Source organism: Schistocerca nitens, chromosome 7, assembly GCF_023898315.1.
Source record: "Schistocerca nitens isolate TAMUIC-IGC-003100 chromosome 7, iqSchNite1.1, whole genome shotgun sequence".
In the NCBI taxonomy this organism is placed as follows: Eukaryota; Metazoa; Arthropoda; class Insecta; order Orthoptera; family Acrididae; genus Schistocerca; species Schistocerca nitens.
In genome coordinates this window covers 65,036,610-65,041,835 of record NC_064620.1, presented here as the reverse complement: position 1 = coordinate 65,041,835, position 5,226 = coordinate 65,036,610, and positions in this window count along the sequence as shown.

The following is a 5,226-nucleotide window of genomic DNA, read 5'->3' as shown; positions in this document are numbered from 1 at the left end:
GCAATCCCTGTGTACACATTTGATTTGATTTGATTTGCCCGACTGATGTGCTGTTTACAGAGTTAGTGACGGAATGACTTGTAATTTTCACATGTCGGACGCTGCTGCTATGCGTTTATCTGTTCCCTTGTGGGATGTATCCCCGCTACTAACTATCATTTTATGTAGGCCTGATGCAGGCATTGTATAGTTTCTGAACCGTGATTGGATGTGAACAATGGACGCTATACGTCTCCGCAAAGCTATATTGTGCTCGTATCATGCAAAGCAAATGTTTTACGATGGGATAGGATAGTTCAGCATAGAGAAACTGTGAAGAAGGATGTATGTCTGATAGACCGGAAAAGTATTCGATCTAACATTATAGCTCGTTTTTAAGTGCAGAACGTTGTAATCTTAGGAGTGTGTGTGTTTATGTTCTCTATCTTACCAGTACCTTCCAGGTACAGATCCTAGACTCTAGAACAATAATTTAGCCTTGATAGCTTCGTTGATTTAGGTAAAAAATGTGTCCAACTCAATTCGTGTCGAACTCCATCGTGTAAAAAAAAAAGTATTTTCTTGTTCTTCTTAACTGTATGCTCTTACATTACGGCACTTTGAAATCTGTTACTATACATCGATAAGGAGTGCTAGGCTCCTCGACATGAAACCACTCGAGAAATCTCGTGCCCTTGGATGGGTTGGGACTTGGAAAGCTATATTCATTCACGAGACGTGGAGAGTACCGCTCTTCTTCTGATCGATTGGAGATTAATTCTCTAACGGTGCTGCAGGGTGGGTTGGTCAATGACTCTGTGAGGTTGGTTTTTTACCCCAAGACGGGTAGAATGCTCTGTGACTCCCGTACGCAGAGAGATGAATCGTAAATTAAGTACTATGCTCGAGGTCTTTGAAATGTGCAGAGTGCTGTCTGGTATACTTTGATGATTTAAGTGTTCGAGAATTAACTGTGAATGAGAGTACTGAGTAGTCATATACCCATGTCCGCGATGATACTCGCAAAGTAGAGAAGGGGTGGTTTAGCTATTATATTGAAATTGGGTAAACATGCTGTCACATGATAGGCCGGTGTTGAAGTTAGTGTAAAATTGTTCGCACTATCAAGTTTCATGTTTATTATTAGAGTATATGCATAGTGTCTTTTCCATCCCATCCCTGCATTGATTAGCAGATAATGATTGACTGATATGGCTTGTTTGAGTTGGGGAAAAAATTTTCACGGATTTATGGCAACTTCTGGGGGTTGCTAGCAGCGAAACAGTGATCGGGTACATGAGTTCAATATGAGGAATGAGTCGAAAGAGGACGCATAGTCGTCAGCTATTCTGTCTGTGTGAGAGGCGAGTCTAAATGTATAGGTCGTTATTCGCTTTCAGACAACAGTTTGGAGACCTACGCCAACGCCGAAAAAGCCTTCTACTTTCGTTATGTTGTAAGTGGGTTTTTATTTAAAATAAGCAGATGTGTGGCGTGTTATGGTAGTTGCAGTAACAAAATGATTTAAACAGCGCGATGTCTAGTTTTCTGTGATAGGCCGTGTATCTGGGCGTCTTACTGTTAGTTTAGAACATGAGACAGGCATGGAAGTCGTGGCAGAAAAACGAAATGTTTGGCTTTGTACAAAAGCGTGTTAGAAAAAAATGTTTGAGACAACTAAACAGGATCAGAGGGAGCGTGTCATACGATAATTCGCACAGAGTATAGGTGATCAAACTTTAAAGTGGCCTCGGCGGTGTCTATATACACTCCTGGAAATGGAAAAAAGAACACATTGACACCGGTGTGTCAGACCCACCATACTTGCTCCAGACACTGCGAGAGGGCTGTACAAGCAATGATCACACGCATGGCACAGCGGACACACCAGGAACCGCGGTGTTGGCCGTCGAATGGCGCTAGCTGCGCAGCATTTGTGCACCGCCGCCGTCAGTGTCAGCCAGTTTGCCGTGGCATACGGAGCTCCATCGCAGTCTTTAACACTGGTAGCATGCCGCGACAGCGTGGACGTGAACCGTATGTGCAGTTGACGGACTTTGAGCGAGGGCGTATAGTGGGCATGCGGGAGGCCGGGTGGACGTACCGCCGAATTGCTCAACACGTGGGGCGTGAGGTCTCCACAGTACATCGATGTTGTCGCCAGTGGTCGGCGGAAGGTGCACGTGCCCGTCGACCTGGGACCGGACCGCAGCGACGCACGGATGCACGCCAAGACCGTAGGATCCTACGCAGTGCCGTAGGGGACCGCACCGCCACTTCCCAGCAAATTAGGGACACTGTTGCTCCTGGGGTATCGGCGAGGACCATTCGCAACCGTCTCCATGAAGCTGGGCTACGGTTCCGCACACCGTTCGGCCGTCTTCCGCTCACGCCCCAACATTGTGCAGCCCGCCTCCAGTGGTGTCGCGACAGGCGTGAATGGAGGGACGAATGGAGACGTGTCGTCTTCAGCGATGAGAGTCGCTTCTGCCTTGGTGCCAATGATGGTCGTATGCGTGTTTGGCGCCGTGCAGGTGAGCGCCACAATCAGGACTGCATACGACCGAGGCACACAGGGCCAACACCCGGCATCATGGTGTGGGGAGCGATCTCCTACACTGGCCGTACACCACTGGTGATCGTCGAGGGGACACTGAATAGTGCACGGTACATCCAAACCGTCATCGAACCCATCGTTCTACCATTCCTAGACCGGCAAGGGAACTTGCTGTTCCAACAGGACAATGCACGTCCGCATGTATCCCGTGCCACCCAACGTGCTCTAGAAGGTGTAAGTCAACTACCCTGGCCAGTAAGATCTCCGGATCTGTCCCCCATTGAGCATGTTTGGGACTGGATGAAGCGTCGTCTCACGCGGTCTGCACGTCCAGCATGAACGCTGGTCCAACTGAGGCGCCAGGTGGAAATGGCATGGCAAGCCGTTCCACAGGACTACATCCAGCATCTCTACGATCGTCTCCATGGGAGAATAGCAGCCTGCATTGCTGCGAAAGGTGGATATACACTGTACTAGTGCCGACATTGTGCATGCTCTGTTGCCTGTGTCTATGTGCCTGTGGTTCTGTCAGTGTGATCATGTGATGTATCTGACCCCAGGAATGTGTCAATAAAGTTTCCCCTTCCTGGGACAATGAATTCACGGTGTTCTTATTTCAATTTCCAATAGTGTATTTAATAGAATCGTGTCATACATAATGCAGCAGTAGGAGAAGCAGTTTGAGGTGAGGGGCAGTGAGGAAGGGGCTGTACCGCTAGGAATGCTTGGATGGCTGCACGCTACGCTATTGTGGGAAGTATTGTGAAATGTGTTTCACCGCACTGGAGGCCGACAGCAGCTGTGTGTCATTGAGCCCACATCGGTGCCTTGGTGACTTCTAATTCGTATGAGCTTTTATAGTTCGTAATTTTTATCTGTTGGGCTGGTTGATTTGAATGGACGTGGATCTGTAGTACTTGTATCTAGTTTGGTGGATGTACGAAATTGCATGCATTTCCACCAAATGGTCAAAAAACGGTCCTGTTGCAGTAATTCAAGTCGTTCTGTTTCTACAAAGGTTGCTGAAGGTGGTGGACATGTCTTTCTCCGACTTGTGCCCAGTTCAGACTTAAAATGGGGCGATCACATTTGCGAAGCTGTAGAAATGGTATTAGTTGCACGACGTGTACTGGGTGACTATAACCACGTTGGAATTTTACTGTAGAAGCTAGGTTCGGGAAAGGTGACTCGTTTCGAGATATGATAGTGCGTGAAATATGATTGACTTGTGGGTGTGAGCCTATGCAAGTATGTGTTTGAATGGACGTAATTTCTAACATACAGCGTAACGCTAGAGATCTGAGTAGTTAGTGTATATTTTTCTTCTTACGAACTCAATTAGCACATCACCTACTACTAATGTCTGTCGCCGCCTATAACTCAGCAGATATATCGAGGAACCTCGGATATGGTCCCGAGACAGAATGCGTTGGAAAAACTAATGAATTGCCTAGTTGGGTGCGGTGTGATGGAGTCGTAAGCACCGCGTACGTAGCACGTTCCTTAGCCCAATCGCTTTCAAAGTTCAGTGATTTTATCCCGAGGTAGCATCGTTGACTGTCAATACATACATTTCTGCAATCACCGTCACGGTATTTGTCCGGAAAACATCACCTTACTCAGAGGTAATGTTGTACCTCGATTCATAAAGCGGTTATAGGTTTTAGCATGGATACTTGGGTGCACCTGTAGAACCAAGAGCACTTGGAGAGTAACATGCAGTAGTTGTTGGGACTGGGATTTTTTCTTTAACATCCGCTTGATTACGTCTATGACAAGGTGGTAGGACTCGAAAGAAGAACTTGAGAGACATACACTCCTGGAAATTGAAATAAGAACACCGTGAATTCATTGTCCCAGGAAGGGGAAACTTTATTGACACATTCCTGGGGTCAGATACATCACATGATCACACTGACAGAACCACAGGCACATAGACACAGGCAACAGAGCATGCACAATGTCGGCACTAGTACAGTGTATATCCACCTTTCGCAGCAATGCAGGCTGCTATTCTCCCATGGAGACGATCGTAGAGATGCTGGATGTAGTCCTGTGGAACGGCTTGCCATGCCATTTCCACCTGGCGCCTCAGTTGGACCAGCGTTCGTGCTGGACGTGCAGACCGCGTGAGACGACGCTTCATCCAGTCCCAAACATGCTCAATGGGGGACAGATCCGGAGATCTTGCTGGCCAGGGTAGTTGACTTACACCTTCTAGAGCACGTTGGGTGGCACGGGATACATGCGGACGTGCATTGTCCTGTTGGAACAGCAAGTTCTCTTGCCGGTCTAGGAATGGTAGAACGATGGGTTCGATGACGGTTTGGATGTACCGTGCACTATTCAGTGTCCCCTCGACGATCACCAGTGGTGTACGGCCAGTGTAGGAGATCGCTCCCCACACCATGATGCCGGGTGTTGGCCCTGTGTGCCTCGGTCGTATGCAGTCCTGATTGTGGCGCTCACCTGCACGGCGCCAAACACGCATACGACCATCATTGGCACCAAGGCAGAAGCGACTCTCATCGCTGAAGACGACACGTCTCCATTCGTCCCTCCATTCACGCCTGTCGCGACACCACTGGAGGCGGGCTGCACGATGTTGGGGCGTGAGCGGAAGACGGCCGAACGGTGTGCGGGACCGTAGCCCAGCTTCATGGAGACGGTTGCGAATGGTCCTCGCCGAT